Below are 22,122 nucleotides of genomic sequence, written 5' to 3' on the forward strand. Positions count from 1 at the left end.
AGAGGGGTATTGCTGGGTCATGAGGTAGGTTGACTCCTAATTTTCTAAGTAACTACCATATTGATTTCCAGAGTGGCTGTACAAGATTACACTCCTACCAGCAGTGGAGGAATGTTCCCTTTTCTCCACATCCCCTCCAATATAAGGTGTCATCATTGTTTTTTATCTTAGCCATTCTGACAGGCATAATTTGGTATCTCCTGATATCTCCAAGGGGTGTTGGATTTTGTCAAAGGCATTTTCAGCATTTAATGAGATGACCATCTGGTTTTTTTAGTTTGTTTATTTGTTGGATTACATGTGCATATTTTCATATGTTGAACCATCCCTGCATCTCTGGGATGAAGCCTACTTGAACATGGTAGATGATATTTTGATGTGTTCTTGGATTTCATTTGCCAGTATTTTATTGAGTATTTTTGCATCAATGTTCATGAGGGAGATTGGTCTGAAATTTTCTTTCTTAGTTGTGTCTGTGTAGTTTGAGTGTCAGGGTATCTGTAGCGTCATAAAAAGAGTTTGGCAATGTTCCTCCTGTTTCTATTTGTGGAACAGTTTGAGGAGTATTGATATTACTTCTTCTTTGAAATTCTGGAAGAATTTTATGCTGAAACCATCTGATCCTGGACTTTTTTTGGTTGGGAGACTTTTAATGATTGCTTCTATTAGCATCCTTAGAGGTTATAGGTCTATTTAAATTATCTATCTGATCTTGATTTAATTTTGGTATTTAATTTTCCTTTCAGGAAAATTGTCCATTTCTTTTAGATTTTCCAGTTTTGTGGAGTACAGGTTTTTGAAGTATATCCTAATGATTCTCTGGATTTCCTCAGTGTGTGTTGTTACATTCCCCTTTTCATTTCTGATTTTGTTAATTTGGATATTCTTTATCTGCCTTTTGGTTAGTTTGGATAAGGGTTTGTCTATCAAAGAACCAACTCTTTGTTTCACTGATTCTTGCTATTATTCTCTATGTTTCTATTTTATTGATTTCAGCCCTCAGTTTGATTATTTCCAGCCATCTACTCCTGGGTGAATTTGCTGCTTTTTGTTCTAGAGCTTTCAAAATTTTTCCAGATTCTTTATGTAGGCACATAGTGCAATAAACTTTCCTCTTAGCACTACTTTCATAGCATCCCTTAAGTTTGGATATGTCATGGATTCATTTTCATTGAATTCTAAGAAGTCTTTAATTTCTTTCTCTACCCAGTGGTAATTCAGTTGAGAGTTGTTCAGGGTCTATGAGTTTATAGGCTTTCTGTAGTTTGTGTGGTTGTTGAACTCTAACTTTTACCCATAGTGATCCAATAAGATACATGGAATAATTCCACTTTTTTTGTATCTGTAAGATTTGCTTTGTGACTGAATGTGTGGTCAATTTTAGAGAAGGTTCCATGAGGTGCTGAGAAGAAGGTATATTCTTTTGTGTTTGGGTGAAATGTTCTATAGATGTCTCTTAGGTCCATTTGAGTCATACCATCTCCTAGTTCCCTTATTTCTCTATTAAGTTTTGGTCTAGAAGACTTGTCCATTGGTGAGAGTGAAGTGTGTGTGATATTTGATGTGTGATTTAAGCTTTAGTAATGTTTCTTTTACAAATGTAGGTGCCCTAGTATTTGGGGCATAGATGTTCAGAATTGAGACTTCATCTTGATGGATTTTTCCTGTGATGAATACAAAATGTCCTTCTCCATCTCTCTTTATTAACTTTAGTTTGAAGTCTATTTTATTAGATATTAGGATAGCTATACCATATTTCTTAGGTCCATTTGGTTGGAAAATCTTTTCCTAACCCCTTACTCTAAGGTAATGTCTGTCTTTGAGGTTGAAGTCTGTTTCTTGTATGCAGCAGAAGGATGAATCCTGTTTTTGTACCCATGCTGTTAGCCTGTGTCTCTTTATAAGCAAATTGAGTCCATTGATATTAAGAGATATTAATGACCACTGATTGTTAATTCTTGTTATATTTGGTTTTGGTGGTGATGCTGTATTTGGTAGTGTGTGTGTGTGTGCTTCCCTTCTTTGGGATTTGCTGGTGTGAGGTTATCTTTTGCCTGTGTTTTTGTGGGTGCAGCTAACTTCCTTGAGTTGAAGTTTCCCTTCTAGTGGTTTCTGTAAGGCTAGATTTTTGGATAGGTATTGTTTAAATCTGGTTATGTCATAGAATATCTTGTTTTCTCCATCTATGGTGAGTGAAAGCTTTGCTGGGTATAATAGTTTGGGATGGCATACGTAGTCTCTTAGTGCCTGTAGGACCTTCTGGCTTCCAGAGTTTCCATTGAGAAGTCAGGTGTAATTCTGATTGATCTGTCTTTTTATATTACTTGGCCTTTTCCCTTTGCAGCTCTTACTATTCTTTCTTTATTCTATATGTTTAGTGTTTTACTATGTGGCAAGGGGACTTTTTTTTTTTTTGGTCCAGTCTATTTGATGACCTGTAAGCTTCTTGTGCCTTCATAGGCATGTCTGTCTTTAGGTTAGGAAAGTTTTCTTCTGTGATTTTGTTGAATATATTTTCTGTGTCTTTGAGCTGGAATTCTCCTTCTTCTATCCCTGTTATTCTTAGGTTTGGTCTTTTCATGGTGTCACAGATTTCCTGGATGTTTTGTGTTAAAAATTTGCTGGATTTAACATTTTCTTTGACTGATGGATATATTTCCTCTATTGTATCCTCAATGTCTGAGATTCTCTCTTCCATCTTTTGTATTCTGTTGGTTATGCTTGCATCTGTAGTTCCTCTTCATTTACTCAGATTTCCCTTTTCCAGAATTCTCTAAGTTTGTGTTTTCTTTATTGCCTGTGTATTTCAATATTCAGGTCTTGAACTGTTTCCTTCACCTGTTTGATTGTTTTATCTTGGCTTTCTTTAAGGGATTTATTGATTTTTGTCAAATTTTTTTGTTTGTATTTTCCTCCATTTCTTTAAGGGAAATTTTCATTTCCTCTTTAAGGGCCTCTATCATCTTCATGAAGTTATTTTTAAGGTTGTTTTCTTCTGCTTCATCTGAGTTGGGATGTTCAGGTCTTTCAGTTGTAGAACCACTACTTTCTGTTGGTGCCATATTGCTCTTTATGCTGTTGAATGTATTCTTACACTGCTGTCTACCCATTTCTTCCTCCAATCCATACAGGTGGAGCCTGTGTCTCTGGGAGTCCCTCTTCCTCCAATCGGTGCAGGTGGGGCCTGTGGGTCCAATGGTTGCTCTTCCAATTGGTGAAGGTGGGGCCTATGTTTCCAGTGGTCACTGGTGCCATGGGAGAAGGTTGCTGAGAGGGTGAGGGAGGATGCTGCTGCCTGGTCTTTGGGGCTGGAATTGGTGGGGAAGGGGCACAGTCCAGCCAGCAGCTCAGGGACTCACAGCTTCTCAATCATCTCTAGTGCTACAGGGGATCTCTACTGGGCATTTTTACCTGTGGATTATTATGAAGATGATTCCTTTCCTAAGCTCTACTGTCTAATTGATAATAATAATATTAGTTTATTCAGTTTTGATGAATAAAAATAGATACAAGGAAATATAACACAGCTAGGCTTATGAGTTTCCCCTAAGGAGCTATATAGATCACAGTTTAGGTTAATGACTAAGGAAAACAATTGAGCCCCCAGGAGCCAGGCTGGCTGTAATTCTTTTAATGCTGAATAATCCAGTCACAGGTTGCTAGGTGCATCATTAGCTGAAACAGTGCCTTAAAATAACTTCAGGTTAGCTCCAATGTTTTGATAATAACTTTGAGATGACAAACTTCAGAAAACAATCGAAAGTTCACAAGAACACATAGCTGAGTTATAGATTCATTAGTTTAGGGTCAAAAATACAAAGCAGCCCAATTGTTACTACCTGACATACTTTTTTGCTAGGTTTGGTTGGTGATCAAAGGCGATAATTAATTCTTTGTACCCATTTTTGCTCTTAATTGCCTGATATAAGAAACTATTGATGGCCGGGCAGTGGTGGCGCACGCCTTTAATCCCAGCACTCGGGAGGCAGAGCCAGGCGGATCTCTGTGAGTTCGAGGCCAGCCTGGTCTCCAAAGCGAGTTCCAGGAAAGGCGCAAAGCTACACAGAGAAACCCTGTCTCGAAAAACCAAAAAAAAAAAAAAAAAAAAAAGAAACTATTGATGAGTAGGTATGCATGACAAAGATTCAAAGTAGAGCTGACTGATTCTTTTTCATATATAAAAGTTTAGGTTTGTGATTCCTTTAAGATTCCTTATATGATTACCTTTGAAGATAAGTAATAAAGTAATTGGCCCTTTCTCTGTAACTGCAAAACTGCAACCTGCCAGTAAAAAAAACTGAGAAAAATATCTTGCTTGCCTACATAGTTAATCTATATCAAGTTGCTTGGCTATGAATGTATGTGGGTTCTTTTGATAATTTGTTTTTTATCTGTTATATGTTTAATATGTAAATTTTTAATCATGTAAGGAATATAGAAAACATGCTGTTTTATACTGTTTGTTTGATATTCATTGTAATCATTCACTTGTAATTTTTATATTGTGTGGATGATTTTGTTGGGGTATATAAGGTGTAAGAAAAAGAGTTAAAATGGACTAGAAGGAAAACATCAATAAAGAGAGTTAAAATGAGTTAGAAGGAAAACATCAAGAATGAGACTTAGAAGGAACTAGAAGAGAAACATCAAGAATAAAGAGAGAGTTAGATGGAATACATCTGGAAAGAGAGAAGGAAATCACCAGGAAAAGAATAGAGAATGCAAAAGAATAAAGAAAAGATCTGAAGGAAACCATCAAGAGAGAATTTGTCTTTTTCCTTAACCACAGAAGTCATAGTATGCACCAACTCTGTGGATTTCTCTTTGAGCCCTGTACTACTGGAGGCTAACCATGTGTAAAGGTAACCATGCAGCAATACCTTTACACGTCACAGTCATCTCCAAATGCATAAAAGAACACATACTGGCAAGAAACCCTATGAATGTAATCAATGTGGCAAGCCTTTTGCACATCACTGTAATCTTCAAATACATAAAAGAACACATATTGGAGAGAAACCTTACCAATGTAGTCAATGTGATAAAGCCTTTGTATGTGTCATTAGTCTTTGAAATCATGAGAAAAAATCATACTGCTGAGAAACCATATAAATGTAGTCAGTGGTAAGGATTTGCAATTCATGATAGTCTTTATACAAGAGTAAAAGTTGAGAAACTGAGCAAACTCATACTGAAAAGAATCTATTAAGGATTTGACAATCCTCAGCCAACACTTACATTCAGTAACACAAGATTCTTTATTCTGGAGAAAACAATTTGACAATGTCAACAATCTGTCCAAGCATTATGATATCCCTCTTTATTTTGTTTGCACCTGCAAACTCATATGAATAAAAGCCCTATGAATTTAAACAGTAGAGTAACCACTTTAGACTTCACACTTCTCTTCAATTACATGAAATAACAAATCCAGTTATAAAACTTTATATATGTGGACCCATGAGGTGCTTACCATTTCTAGGCCTGGTGGACCTCGGGCACTGGGGCAGTCAGACACCAGTATAATTTTTGGAAGCAGGGTCATGTCCAGTGCTATGATGGACTGACTGGTACAAGGAGACACGTATGCAGCACCAGGCACACAGGCACTATTATGGTGAGCAAATGTATGGTATCCTATGGGAGAGAGCCAGAATGGTTCATATCCTGTGGACAGAGACATCTGAAAGAGGTGAGTGGGCTGCCTTAATTGCCAGCCAGGGCCTTTGTGATGTCTGAGCCTGGGTTGCTGCCACCCCATGTCTGTGTTTATGGCCCTAATGCAGCCATAGTCTGTTTTGATGTCTGCAGCTCCTGATGCCTCTGAAGGCTGAGAACATGCAGTTGTGCAGAGTTGGCCCACCCCCTCATTAGCTGCAGCTCTAAGGAGAACAGGTCCTGAACGTCACCAGCTGAAGCACTCAGGAGAGGGTCCTACACCTCACCTGGGTAGCACAATAGAACTGACCCTGTTAGGAGTGGCAAAGGCAAGCTGGCTCTGAGGGTGTGAAAACGGGACAGGAGGTCATGCCTGCCATGTGGTGAGGGAAAGATGCCTCCTCTCACCCCTTGCAGCTGGCAGCATTGGGGGACCTGACCCAATCCCTCAACAATTGTAGCACTCAGGAGAATGGGCTCCGAATCCTGCCTGGTTACCAGAGTAGATTTGACCCTGTAAACAGGTGCACAAGTGAGCCACAAATTGAGTGGCATAGCTGGTACCTCCTCTCGTCTTCAGTGAAGTAGTGGGGATGATAGAAAGATGCCCTCACCCTTCCTCCAGTTGGTGAGGAAACTTACCCTTCCCTTTACTCAGGAAACTGGGTCTTGCACCTCCTCTGGGCATCACAGTAGGGCTGACCCTATTGAAAAGGGCAGGGGTGAGCCTCCTGAGAACATGTGCTTGGGAGATCTGGTCCTTCCCCTCTGTGGCTGAGGTGTGGAGCAGGAGAGCTGCTCCTGTCCTTCCCCAGCTGCAGCACTCCCAGGCAGCACAGTAGAGCCACCCCTGTTGGCAGAGGTGTGAGTGAGCCAGCCCCAAACTTGTGAGCATGAGAGAGCTATCCCCACTAATTGTCATGTGGACAGGGGAGAGTTGCCAACACTTACCCCCCCCCACCTTGAAACCTGCAACAGAACAGGGAGCTGACTCTTCCCCTTACCAGCTGCAGCACTCAGGAAAGGAGGAGCTGCCTACCTGAGCAGCACAGTAGAGCTGACCCCATTGATATAAGCACAGGAGAGCAGACCCTGAGGGTGTGAGAGTGGGATAACTGGCCACCCCCCACTCATCTGCCATGTGGTGATCAGTGCAAGGGAAAGATGTCTTCCTTCTTAGCCCCATCACCTGTGGTGGGCAAGGGAGCAGACCCTTCCCCTTACCAGCTGCAGCACTAAGGAAATTGTGCCCTGCACCTGTCCTAGACAGATCAGTAGAGCTGATGTTACCTGCCAGGGTGCATATGAACCACCCTAAGAACACAAGGTGGTGTGGGTGGGGGAGAGATGCCACCTGTGGGAGGTAGGAGATCTGGCCCTGAGGTCATAAGAGTGGGAGAGCTTTCCCTGCCCTTCATCTGCTGTAGCACTCAGGAGAATAGCCCCTGCACACACCACACCTGGTCAACACAGTTGAACTGGCCCTGATGGTGTAGTTATGGGAGAGCCAACCCTGAGGACATGAAAGCAGGAGAGCTGGCTCTACCCCTTCTCATTACTGCAAGGACAATGGTGTAGAGCTCTCCTTGATGGTGAGGACAAGGCAGAGATTGCAGGCCGACCAAACCTGCAACTACCCAGGCCCAGAACCAGGGTCATGTGTTGGCCCACCCAACATCCACTACATTTGTGATCTGTAGGAGCATGGGAATGGGCTGGTCTGGCAGACCAAAAGCTGCAGGATCTCCATGACACAGGGCAATAGGATATCCAAGAGGAGTCTCATTCAGAGCCCAGCATTGCCAATGTAGTGTTGTGGAATACTATTTTAAGATGTGTTACATTTGTTTATGTAATGGAACACTTGTTTTAGTGATTCAAAGACATGTTTCATTCTTTTATGTTGCATTTGTTTAACTCTGTGAAGCTGTGATACTTTGCTTGTCTAAAATACCTTATTGGTCTAATAAAGAGCTGAATGGTGGACAGCTGAGCAGACTGAAAGGATAGGTGGGGCTGTCAGGCAGAAGGAATAAATGGGAAGAGAAATCTAGAGGATGGAGGAGTGAGAAGAAGGAATGAGAACAAGAAAATGAGGATGCTAGGGGCCAGTCACACAGCCATAAAGTATGAGTGAAAGTAAGATATACAGAAGTAAGAGAAAGATTAAAGCCCAGAAGCAAAAGGTACACAGGATAACTTAAGAAAAGCTGGATAGAAATAAGCCAAAATAAGACCAGGCAGACATTTATAAGAAAGAATAAGCCTGCATGTGTGATTTATTTGGTAGCTGGGTGTTGGGCCCCTTAAAGAGTAAAGAGTAAAATAACAAAATTCTGGTATACCTACATGGGCCATGTTTTCATAGGGCCTGAGAAAGCTTTGAGAAAAAAAAAGAGGTGGTAGCCAGGTGGTGATGGCACTTCCTTTTAATCCTAGCACTCGGGAGGCAGAGGCTGGCAGATCTCTGTGAGATTGAAGCCAGCCTGGTCTATAAGACAGACAGGGCTACACAGAGAAACCCTGTCTCAATTTAAAAAAAAAAAAGAGGATATGGCTCCTTTAAGGGTTTTTATGGGACAACGAGCCCTTGAGGAGTTAGCACATTAAGTAGGTACAAACACCCGTCATGGTGCATGGTACTGGCATTCTATAGCTAGGAAGGTTTAATGCAGTACTGAGTCATGAACCACAGACTGGACTGTAATCTTTAGGCTTGGTTTTCACAACCTGAGAAATGAATGGAGCTAGCCACCAAAGCTGGGGCCAAGGTCCAAAGCCACTCTGCTCAGTAGGTTTTTTGCTCATGCAGACAAAGTAAGTGAAAAAATATGCAGTAAAAGAGGTTCAGACAGAAAAACTTCTAAACAGGTTCCAGTGTGTTTTACAATGCATAGGCTTAAAGAAAAGAAAATGGGTATATGCAGTTATACAAAGAAATAGTTTTTTAAAAGTCTTTAAGAGACAGTAAAAATAATAATAAAAAAGAGTAACCATGTAGAGATGGGAAATACACAGGGATTCTGGATCCTATGTGGTATTGTGTTGATTTTGAACAGCAAAGGACAGCTGCTAAGAGACCTGGAGTTGAAAGAGGGACTGTTGAAATAAACCAGCCTATATACTTTAGGAATGCCTTAATTTTGAAATGGAAGTCAAAAAATGAAAAATGGAACTTAAAAGATGCAATGCCTTGGAGAAAAGGTTTTGCTTTCACAGGAAATGAGAGGCTGTGGATTCCTTCCAGATTAATATGGATTATGTTTGATTGGGGAAGACCAACTGAATCTTGACAGCTGATACATAGCAAGGAAGGTTATAGCTGGTCTTTCTAGGATTTGACCATTTTCTTGGGAACCCTAAAGATGCCTTCACCAACAGACAGCAGGAAGCAGTTTGGAGAACATGACACCCACATTCCTAAGTGGGGTGTGGGAAGCTTTTTGTTATGTAGTGGGCTATGAATGTTTGTTATCATTTAGGGGAATATTGTATATTGATACAAATTTAAAGTTACACTGTATGTTTCTAATCTTGTTTAAGTTATTGTACCTATGACATTCATTTAAAAATATAAGGTAACATTCTAGTTTTTGAAAGCTTTATAAACTATTTAGGATAATCAAGAAGCATAGGTTAGTGGTTGGTCATCTATGACAATAAAATTTGTAGATATGATAGACATGTTTTCTAGATTATACAGAGATACATTTTAGGTAGATAAATGGTCTTCCAACACTTCAAAGACCTACAGAATTTGGCATTTAAAATGTTTTGTTAAATTAGGGATTTTCATGACAAAGACACATCTGCTCCTGTCAGGACTAATTTACTTCATTAAAAGGATGATGGGCATTGAAGAAACTCCATAGGAGTTTGCTTTCATTGTAGCAAGATTAGCCATTTGGGCAAGAAACTGCTTTTGCCTTGATTGCTTGACTGTGTGCTGTGCAGACTGGACATGCCAGACCTACAGGAGAGTGACTGCTGAACTTTGCCAAACAAGGCAGGACAGTCCTTTGAGATTCCTGCTTCATGGAAGAGTCTGGCAGACATTCTGCAGGACACAGAGGAAGGCAACTGATGAACTTTGCCAATACAAAGCAGGACAATCCTTCAAATTTCCTGCTTCAATGAAAAGTCTGCCAGATATTCTAGGCCTGTAGGCTGAAAATGGATGCCCCAACACTGCAGAGAAACTTTGGGTGACTGTCCAAACAGATGTTTCTGTTGTTATGTAATATTACACCCTTCTGGGTTCTTTGAAGGAGTTAAAGACTAAATAGTTAGACTTGCAGTTTTCCTTAGTTTTGATAGAAAGTAAATTAGGTATAAAACTTTGGAGTAACTAAAATGGGATAGGTGGTGGAATGTTTTCTCTGAATTTGCTAAATGCAAATAGGCTGAATAAATTGTAAGTGTAATTCTTACTTGATAACTGCTTTTATTGTACACAGTTTTACCATGTTAAAGTTAAAACCTTTCATTTTAGACAAAAAGGGGGAAATGTTGAGTAATATTATTTTAAGGTGTGTTACACTTGTTTATGCAGTGGAACATTTGTTTTAATGATGTAAACATGTAAACGAATGATGTTCATTCGTTTATGTTTCATTTGTTTAACTCTGTGAAGCTGTGATTCTTTGCCTGTCTAAAATACTTGATTGGTCTAATAAAGAGCTGAACCGCTGACAGATGGGCAGAGAGAAAGGATACATAGGGCTGGCAGGAAGAGAATAAATGGGAAGAGAAATCAAGAGCATAGAGGAATGAGAAGAAGAAAGAGCAAGAAGAAGAGGAGGATGCCAGGGGCCAGCCACACAGCCAGCCATGGAGTAAGAGTGAAAGTAAGATATTCAGAAGTAAGAAAAAGATAAAAGTCAAGAGGCAAAAAATAGATGAGATAATTTAAGAAAAGGTGGCTAAAAATAAGCCAAACTAAGTCCAGGCATTTATACGAAAGAATAAGCCTCCATGTGTGATTTATTTTGGAGCTGGGTAGTGGGTCCCCCAAAGAGCAAAGAATAAAACAGGCAACTACAGTATTGCACAAATCAGAGGCTTCAAACTGGGCCAATTACTCTTTGCAATGAACACTTGCAAGTAAATCATGATGAGATAGATTTTTCTTTTTTATTTTTTCTCTTAAATTGTATTTTATTTTGGGGGGTTGCAAAGGCAGAGGGCAGATACAAAAGGATACAAATGGAAAAGGAAATGATGGGTTGAGATACATGATGTGAAAGACACAAAGAATAAATAAAAAGAAAAAACAACCTTATGGATGTGTATTAGTTCCCCTTTGTTGCTGTGATAAAACAAAATGTCTAAGACAACTTAAAAAAGAGTTTCTTTTGCTTGTAGTTCCAGAGTGATACAGGATAACCATGAAAGTGGAGTAGCAACAAGTGTCAGACATGGCACCTAAAGCAGGAAGCTAGGAACTCATCCTCAACCTGCAGTATGAAGCAGAGAGTTGGAACTGGAAATGGTGTGCAGATGTAAACTCTCAGACCCACCCCCATGACATATTTCTTCCAGGAAGGCAGCATTTCCTAAATCTTTCCAAATGATACCACCAACTAAGAAGGATTGATTTCTCTGACCTCAAGCCTACATGCTTGCTTTCTGTTTTGTGCACCAATTCATGATCAAGAAAAACTCTATAAGGAAACCTTTCAATGCCTCAACACTTGTGTTAAAGGAATGAATGCTTACAAGAGAAAAAAACATTCATGAGTGAAAATTTGTTTAAAGTTCTGTTTTAATTTTAGTTATGTGATGTCAGTGTGTCCTTGTGTGGATATGTGAATGTGCAGGCTGGACCCAGAGAAGGTTAGACTTTTGAAACTTCTTGTAGCAGGAATTATAAAAAGTTGTCACAAACCTGACCTTGGTCCTGGGAATAAACTTTTTCCTTGTTTTTGTTTTGTTTGTTTGTTTTTGTTTTGTTTGTTTTTGTTTTTTTTTTGTTGTTGTTGTTTTTGTTTTTGAGACAGGTTTTCTCTGTGTAGCTTTAGAGCCTGTCCTAGAACTTGCTCTGCTCCGTAGACCAGGCTGGCCTTAAACTCAGAGATCGGCCTGCCTCTGCCTCCCGAGTGCTGGGATTAAAGGTGTGCACCACACTGCCCAGCGAATAAACTTATCTTAACTCCTCAGCCATGTCTCTAGCCCTGTAAATATTTTAAAGCCTTTTTATATCATCTTGATATCAGAAAATAGGGAAGACCTCATACAAGAGAAAAACCCTATTCATATAAACATTTTGGTAAAGACTTTAGACATCGCAGTTGTCTTTAATTGCAAGACAAAAAAAATCTTGTTTCATCTCTTTTGTCATATTTTTGAAGGAAGTAAATTATTTAGCCCGTTCACTCAAGACTGTTGGTGGCAATCACTGCATTTTGGTTTCTATTTTGCAACATTTGACTTAGATATTTAAATGTGCTATATGTGTGGCAAATCCATTTAATGAAGTTTATGTTGTGGTTCTTATATTCCTTCTGTGCCTTTTGTTCATCTTCTGTTGTGCTTTCACTTAGTGATAGGTATTTTTCTGCTACAATATGTAGAATGGGATGCCCATCATGTAAATGGTCCATTGTTTATTTAAACACCAGGCAATGTGTGATCATACTTTTCAAGTAAGGCTGTCTGTGTAAGGGTGATGGGTCATTGTTCCTGGTTTTGTTTTTTACATTTTCACAAATTCCCTTGAAATGCTATTTGCCTTCCAGCCTGGCTTGGATGTCAGTAATTAGATGAACATATGAACTCACCTCATGTGTCAGCCTCCTGAGTACAAATTCAAGAATAGAATATAAACCCCCAATGTGTGCTGTTTTGTCAACACATTTTAACAATGTTAATGTTAAAATGCTTAGTAGAAGAGAATATAAGAAACATTAAATACCTCATGTGTATCCAAAGCAGCATTTTCATCTATATGGTAGAGATGTAATAAAGTATAATAATCAGCGATCAACTGTCCATTTCACAATAGCTTGATGTGTTGTGGATATGTACATATCATTTGAAGTTCCATGCATCTTCATGTTCCCATTAGTTATTCATTTGGATCTTCATCTTGAAGTGCTGCCTTCTAAGGGAATTAACCAGTTATGTGAGATAACGTAATGACAGTGAGATTTATTTAAAAACAAAACAAAACAAAACATGTCTGTTGTGTTTATGTGTAATGTGATTATGGGCTTTTTAGGCCATGACACATTTGTGGTGACTAGAAGGCAACTTTTTTTCAGTTTATTTTTGGTGATCTTCATATAATGATTGAGATGAGGCTACCAGCCTTGCACACTAGAGACATTTCTCACTGAGCTCTCACTGATGCTGAAATAAGATAAGTTGAAACATTACCTCAGTAAAATATTGTCTTCTCTTTAGATTGTAAATATATTTTCTTTCAAGGATAGAGGAAAATGGGAATATTTGAATAATAAATCCTATTTGCAACTGAAAATAATATATCCCTATCTCCTTTGTGGGGGATGATATGTTAGGTTATCATAAGGACTAAACATTTGTTCATAACACTTGCTCTGAACCACAAATGAATGCCAGAGAATTGTCTCAGTCAGTAAAGTTTGTTACTGCTAACCCTCATGACATGAATTCAGTCTCTGGGAGATTCATATTACTCCTACAATCACATGTACACACTCCCTCACCATAATTTTTAGTCCCAAATAAGTGCCGTTGAGGGCACTTGCATTCCAAACTTGACACCCTGTGTTTTGTTTCTAGAACTCATATTGGGGAAGTAGACACCTGTAAGTAGTCCTCTGACTACCAAATAAACATGGCACAGGTGTATACACACAAACACAGTTCAGACATTTTTAAATGAATGAAATGAACAAGGCAAAGAAAATAGCCCAATTATTGAGAACATATGAAATGATTTGTCAGTTTAAATTATTATTATGGAATTTCAAGAATTATTGCTTATCATAACACTGACGATTTCTTTTTTAAATCTCATTGTATCCTTTTATTCTCTGAATCAAGATAGGTTATTCTAAAAGCATATCTCAGCTGGGCTTAGAGCTACATGCCTGTAATCCCAACACTTGGGAGACTGGCAGGCCAATCACTTTGAGTTTGAGGCCAGCTTGGTGAGTTCCAGGACAGCAATGACAATGTAGGATACACTGTCTCAAAAAAAAAAAATTCCAAAAAGAGAAAATATATCTCAAATTATGGAACTTTTCCTAATGTTATCTGACTGGATTCTGACTGATCTCAACAAAACCTTTTGTTATCTTTACTTACATTAAGTGAACTGTGTTAACAATGAAAATAAGTAATATAGATAGTCCATTTACAGATAGAAATCCATTGAATTCTTTGACAGCCATCCAGTGGGAACTTTCACCACCTTCAAATGACACATGGAGTAGTGGAGCATCTTCATCTGCATTATAATGACATGTTTGGGAGCTGGAGTGTTTGCTCATTAGTACTAAGGAGTACCCAAGTTTGGTTCCTAGTCCCCACATCAGATGGATAAGAACTACCTGTATTTCCAAATCTAAGAGATCTGATGCATTCCTTTGGCCTCCTAGGGCAGCAGGAGCTAACAGCCTATGTATGCAGAGGACCTGGTGCAGACCCGTGCTGGCTGCATGTTTGCCACTTAAGTCTCTGTGAGGTTCCTGGCCATCCAGGTCCTATAAAGTATGGTTCCCCTGTCATGCTGTGGGTATCAAGTAAAAACATTGTTTAGGTACTCCTAACATGTTCTGTGTCACCATGCTCTAGCACATCTTGCAGTCAGGAAAGATTGTAAGTGTGTTTTTTTGTTGTTGGGTTTTTTTTTTTTTTTGGTTTTTTTTTTTTTTTTTTTTTTAAGCTGTGCTGGTGTCCAGGCTTCTCTTTCTGTAGCCTGTAGAGTGTGCTCTTGTGCCAAGGAAACTAGAACATGGGGGTGAAAGTTCCAAGCCTGCACCTATGTAACCTCTCTACATTCAGTGAGCTGTAAGAAAGTTGTTCTGGAAAATGGGACCCTCCAGTCAGTTTTCAGAGAGCAACCCACTGCATTTAGTATTAAAGCAAAGCTGTCAGCTCTTTAAAATAATCTTCTAACTCATTCCAGAATTACAAATACACTGCCATGTTTGACTTATTCAACTTAATGTACCTATTCATCAAATCTCCTATATAATAGGTCAAGTACCTTAGTACATTGTGTGAAATTGATTAGCATCCTCTAAAATCTAACAAGTATAGGAAGCTAGTTATGAAAACAATATGTCTGAAGCACAATGAATTATGTGCCTTTAGTAGAATATGTGAAAGTAAGTGATAAAAAAGCAGTCTTCATTTATAGTGTACTAAAAAATGACATTATCTTCAGCTTTATGGATAATAGTGCTTAAAAACAGTTGTTTTACTTAAAAATACAGAAATTTATAAATTCATGTTAATTATACCACAGTGCATAAGACTATTGGCTTAATAAGTTACAATCAATGAGTATAAACAAGTATACATTAAGGTCTTCTACAGACCTATTTCCAGAGGGAATTAATCAAAATTGTAGTAAGTAATAATGAAAAGAAAAAGGCATGAGAAATAATTCAGTAGTTTATTTAATACATAATTTATTAAGTATTATGAATGAATATAAGTTAAACTTTGGAAAATGCATAAATGTAAGATTTCATGCACCTAATTGAGTAAAGATTTTGTAGGTAAACTTCAACTGAACAAAATGAAATTTCAAAGAAAGGTGATCATCCAAGATTTTATCCTGTTGTTTAAATTCTATACCAAGGAAAATTACATCCTGTGTAATACTCTTTGGTAATCTGATTTCTACTTTAAATATTTTAAAAATAGAATGAATTGCTATTGACTTCCTATTAAAACAAAAGACAAACAAACAAAAATATCCAGCTGTGTCCATCCTCCTTTCTCACTTTCACCAGATAACTGAGTTCATAGGAAAAATCCATCAGCCAGACAGCTGAAAGATAAGCAAATACAACATCAACACCGAGATCTAGGCAGTAGCAGCAGAAGCACAGGAGCCATAGCTGGCAGGAACATTTAAATTAAAGCAGGAATGACCAATTGCTGGAGGCTGAGTGTCTGTTATCTTGACATATTGCTGCTGCTCTTATATAAAGTCTTTAAACTGCATACATTTTACTAGAACTTAACAAGGTTCTTACAAATGAGAGGGGGGATAAAAAAAACCTTTGTGCTTCAGCAGAAAAATCAAGAAAGAAGCAACTTGAGAATGTCACAAGGTGTTCTCAGTAACAAGGGCTTGTCACCAAAGGATATTCCCTCCAGGAACTTTATCTGACCTAGAAAAAGTATTGTTAGTTAGCTTCTGCTTCTCCTTCTAGCAATGCTTAGTGGAGAAATGAGGCAATAAACACTTAAATACCATAGGAAACATATGCCCCAAAAGAAAACCAATATTTAATCTCCTCCCCAGGACTTTAACAGAGCTCCAAATAGTGGCTACAACAGAAATCTTCAGCAAACAGGGGTCATTCTGGAAGTTCTTTGGGAAACCCACAAAATTAAAAAAAAAAAAAAAAAGGAAAAAAACATGAAACTGTACCATTTACCAGCTAAACTATAGAAAATATTAACAGTACAAGTCTTAGACAAAGTAGCCTAAAACTTCACTGTTAAATCCCTGATACTTCAATCTTCATTACAGATACATCATGTTTAACTTTCAAAAACTAGTAATTTATAGGTATAAAAAAACAAAAAATGAAGCCTGAAGAAATAGATCATACATTATATCAAACTCAGAGATGAACATAGATACTCCAAATTTTAAGATAAAAACGTAAAGGGTAAAAAAAAAAATGTAACCTCTCCTCTTCATCACAAGGTTCACCAATGACACTTCTATAGCCAAAGGTAGGTTGACAGTAGAAAAGCAAAATAGACTTATTTAATAAAAATTTACATAATAGCAAAACCAGTATAAATCAAGAGACAAAGAACCTGGGAATAATCATCCACTTTTGTGCTAAAGTTTGAAACAGCTGGACAATGTGTGGAATTAGATTTGAACAATGAAGGGCATGCCTTAGGCTCCAAGGAAACAGCTACGATTGCATGCTCTGATTATTCCTGGTATGCCTCTGTAGCATTTTCTCTTGAGTATGGCTTGCTTCTGGAAGAAGAGACTTTGTTAATTTATCTGAGATGATAGCTCAGACAATTTCCTTATTAGCTGTTGCACAGATAAATAGTAAAGATATAGTAAGTGTACTATTTCTGGATTTTATGCCAGGCTTTGGGAGACAGAGGCTCTGATTTCTCTGATGGACTTTAAGGAAGAATTCTCTTTTTGTATTGGCTGTGGCAATGGAGGTAAGGGAGACAGAGGAAAACACAGTTTTTTGGTGTGGGGGACATCTCAATTTCTTTCCATTCAATGAACTCAACATGCCTAGGCAACATACTGGTTGATATCAGTTTCTGGGTGTTAGTTATTATGAGGCATGATGTTATTCATTAAGCAACACTGTTTACTATGTGAGAAAAGCCACGCAGTATGACAAAACCCACTATAAGAGTTTATTAAGAGGGGAGTGCTTAGGCTTATGGAAATGGTTGTGCAGAGAGAGGGGGGGAAGAAGAAAGGGGAGGAGTCTGTGGCCCACTTTTATTGATTCCCCCACACATGTGCATATGGGCTTATGTAGCTATGCCGTGCATGCACATAGATTATGTGGGCACGCTGAACACAAATTATGTGATGATGCAATGCACAGTCACATAGGATGTAAAGCCCTGGAATGACTAAATATCTTGCCAGGCTATGAAGCAGTGCATGTATGGTCATGTAGCTGGGGGGGGGGGTGGCCAGGAATTCCAACACTGGGAGTTCTATTTGAAAAGTGAACCAAATATAAGACAAGTAAATATAACACCAGTAGCACAGATACTGAGAGCAACAATTAATAAATGGGACCTCCTTAAACTGAGAAGCTTTTGTAGGGCAAAGGGCACAGTCAATGAGACAAATGACAGCCTACAGAATGGGAAAAGATCTTCACCAACCCCACATCTGACAGAGGACTGATCTCAAAAATATATAAAGAATTCAATAAACTAGACATCAAAATACTGGACAATCCAATTAAAAAATGAGTTACAGAGCTAAACAGAGAATTCTCAAAGGAAGAATCTCAAATGGCTGGAAGACATTTGAGGAACTGCTCAACATCCTTAGTCATCAGGGAAATGCAAATCAAAATGACTCTGAGATACCATGGCTAAGATCAAAAACACTGATGACAGCTTATGTTTGACAGGATGCGGAGCAAAGAAAACACTCCTCCACTGTTGGTGGGAGTGAAAACTTGTACAGCCACTTGTGAAATCAGTGTGGTGGTTTCTCAGAAAATTGGGAATCAATCTACCTCAAGACCCAGCTATACCACTCTTGGGCATATACCTAAGGAATGCTCAACCATCCCACAAGAACACACGCTCAGCTATGTTCATATCAGCATTATTCATAATAGCCAGAACCTGGAAACAACCTAGATGCCCCTCAACCAAAGAATGGATAAAGAAAATGTGGCACATATATACAATGGAGTACTACTCAGCAGTGAAAAACAATGATACCATGAAATTTGCAGGAAAATGGATAGAACTAGAAAAATATCATCCTGAGTGAGGTAACCCAGACTCAGAAGGACAAACATGGTATGTACTCACTCATAAGTGAATACTAGATGTAATGCAAAGGATAACCAGACTACAACCCACAGCTCCAGAGAAGCTAGCTAACAAGGAGGACCCCAAGAAGGACACATAGATCACCCAGCAAGGGAGAAATAGGTGATATCTACATGAGCAAACTGGGAGTGGGGGGGTGTTAATAAAGGGGAAGGGATGGGGATGAGAACATAAGGGAATGGGAGGTTGAGCTGGAACAGGGACAGAGTGGGAGAGCAAGGAAAGAGATACCATGATAAATGAAGACATAGTGGGAACAGGGAGAAACAGGGTGCTAGGGAAGTTCTCAGGAATCCACAAGGATGACCCCACCTTAGACTATTAGCAATAGTCAAGAGGGTGCCTGAACTGCCCTACTCTGGTAATCAGATTAGTGAATACCCTAACTGTCATTATAGAGCCTTCATCCAATAACTGACGGAAGCAGATGCAGATCCATGGCTGGGTACCAGGCTGAGCTCCAGGAGTCTAATCAATGAGAGAGAGAGGAGGGATTCTGTGAGCAAGGGACATGGAGATCATGATGGGAAAATGTACAGAGGCTGCCAGCCAAACTAGTGGAAATTCATGAACTGTGGACCAATAGCTGTGGAGCCCCCATGATATTGGACTAGGCCCTCTGGATAGGTGAGACAGTTGTTTAGCTTGAACTGGCTAGGGAGTCCCCAGGCAGTGGGATAGGGGTCCATCCCTGATGCATGAGCCAGCTTTTTGGAGCCCAGTACCTATGGTGGGACACCTTGCACAGCCTTGGTGCAGCAGGGAGGGATTTGTACCTGCCTCAACTGAATGTACCAGGCTCTGCTGACTCCCCATGGGAGACCTTGCCTTGGAGGAGGTGGGAATGGGGAGTGGATTGGGGGAGAAGGCTAGGGGGCAGGAGGAGGGAAGAAGAGGATCTGTGGTTGGTATGTAAAATGAATAGAAAATTTCTTAAAAATAATAAAATAATAATAATAAAAAATTAAAAAAGAAAAGTGAACCAAATATAAGACAAATATAAACAAATATACATGTTATATTTATATAACCATAACCATTTATATACATTTATATAAATTATATAAATGTGTTTATATAAGTTATATCAATATATTTATATGAAATATGTATTTTATATTTGCTTATGAAATATATTAAATAGTTTTTTATGTTTTAAACAAAATATAATGTAAGGAGCTAGATGAAAAATTTGAGAATGAATCAAACTCAAAAACTAGATGTCAAGTTCACTGAAATGGAGGATGTCTTTAATGAGTCAGCTTCTCAAGTGACTATAACTCAGGAAAGACTTTCTGACTTAGCCAGATGCTGAGTCTAAAAGAAACCAGAGGAAAAAGATCTCGTGAAGTGCAAGTAAAAATGATCAAGGAACATCATTTGAAGCACAGGAAATTAAAAAGTAGTGACCACTATGCATTCTGCTTACACTAAATGTTTTAAAGTACTTTTTAAGAAAAAAATTGCTAGAGAAAATATCAATATCTGCAGAAAAAATATTTTCTGCTTCTTTTTTTTTTCTAGGAGAGAATGCTTCATCTTAGAGGAAACAGCTATGTAGCAGGCCATCCGAATGGATGTTCAATTGCATAGCACAACCTTAAGGTTTAACTGGATTGATAAACATGCACTGCAAACAGAGTAGGATCTTCATAAGGTGCAAACATTACTATCCAGAAAGACAGAACTGTATAATACTCTGAGAAGTCCTGCTTCCAAATAATTAGGCTTGTAAGAAAATGATACAAAAACCAGTGTTCCTGTTCTCAACAACTATGCCCAGACTCTTGGATTAGTTATAACGAATAGGAATGGTCATGTTGCTTAGGAAATGCATTTATTCTAATAGAATATATGGTGAAGAGTACAGTTAGAATTGTATTTTGTAAAAATCTTTGATCAATTTTAATATATACAAAAGAAAATCTAGTTTAATATTTGAAAATAATATTTCCTACCTGGTAAATCTGAATTCATGTTAAAAATAACCATAAATAAAGTACACATAAGTAAATATTTTAAATAAAAATTAAAAGTTTTCAAATGTTACTGCTCAAATAATATGATTATTAAATCTTTCTATTGCACCAATGCTAATAATTATTTACACTTGCCATTTAGGACTTTCTAAATATCAAAAATATCCTAAGGGTCATTCTATGTCATGTATTCATTGGGAGACATAAACTTTGATATTTCTGTCATTATATTACAAGATAAACAATTTTGGTGTTCTGAACTTATTGTCTATTATTCTTGCCATTTATGAGATACAACTTAACATATTGATAACATGTCCACAGATATTTCTTGGAGCCCATTTAGGCTTTACCCAGCAGGTCTGCATAAAGAGGATGATTGGACTACAGGCCTGAGTACAGGTGTCTGAGATGGTCTACACTTGGCTGTACATGGGGGGGGGGGAGATCTTTTGCTCCATCTCTTGACATTCCTTTAAATATCCTAGGGCAGAGACAGTCAAGGCCTGATGGATTAGGATCTAGGCCCTCTCAAGGCTAGCCTGTATTTTCTATCTTTTCTCTCCCCTCTATCCTTCTAACTAATATTTCCTGCTGTTTCTGCTCAAGAGTACTCTGGGGACATGCGGGGCTGAGGGATGGCCTCCTCCCACAGATATTATACTGAGGCTACAATGCAGTCATAAATACATAAGGAGCAAAAGTCAATACATGATAAGAAAGCACTGAGTGATTTTCCTTAGAAATAGAACTTGCCTCTACCTCTCAGCAGGTGCAGTTAGCTGACCACTGTCAACAATGACCCTCTCTGGATCTGATTCTCATATGGAGTTGAGATCATACTCTGCTCAGTCATTAGTGGTGTAAATGAGATCTCTCTATTTTTGGTCTTATTTGGGATAATGAGGTATTGTCAGGCATGCATTGCAGCTAAATGTGGTGACTTGTTGCTGTAATTTCATCACTGGGAAAACAAAAGCAGGGGATCAGCTGTTCAAGACCATCCTGTGCTACATAGAGAGGTTAAAGCCAGACTGAATTACATGAAATCATGTCTCAAAAAAGAAAAGAAACTAAATTGCATGGTGTATGTGTTGAGGCTGGGCTCTATGTGAAATTCCTTCATTGTGTCTAGTCCTACTTTCTCTTATGGTCTCCACTTGCTGTAAAAAGAGGCTTCTTTGATAAAGAGGTGGTAGCTGTACTTACCTGTTTGTATAAGAATAAGATTTAGAATGTAGTTAGGGATTATGCTGGTCAAACAAAGAAGCAGTGTGGTATTTTCCTAAGGTTCATGACTTCACTAGTTTTCAGGAAACTGGCTAGATTTCCAATTTCAGGTATAATTTCCCACTTTGTGAGTGGACTTTATGTCCACTTAGACAGTTCCTGTATCTGTGGCTCAAGGAACATTGCAAGAAGAGGGAAGCATAAATGTGGTAAGAACCAGAATACTAGGAAGTCTAGTGGGAAAGAGTATCTCCTAGAATTGGATGCAAAAACAAGACCAGGCAATGGCAAGACCAATGAATATGTTAACATGGAAAGAGAAAATTCCGTGGGGTCCACCCCTAAACCAAGAACTATAGGCAACTAATGACTGCTGGGAGAAGGAGAATTTAACTTTCCCAGAGAAGAGCCACCTTCATAATTGTCTAGTGCAGAGTGGTAAGTTCTGAAACCATTTACAAAAAGTCTGCCTTAGCAGGCTGAGTCATACACACACACACACACACAC

This window comes from Peromyscus eremicus, chromosome 18, assembly GCF_949786415.1.
Source record: "Peromyscus eremicus chromosome 18, PerEre_H2_v1, whole genome shotgun sequence".
Lineage (NCBI taxonomy): Eukaryota > Metazoa > Chordata > Mammalia > Rodentia > Cricetidae > Peromyscus > Peromyscus eremicus.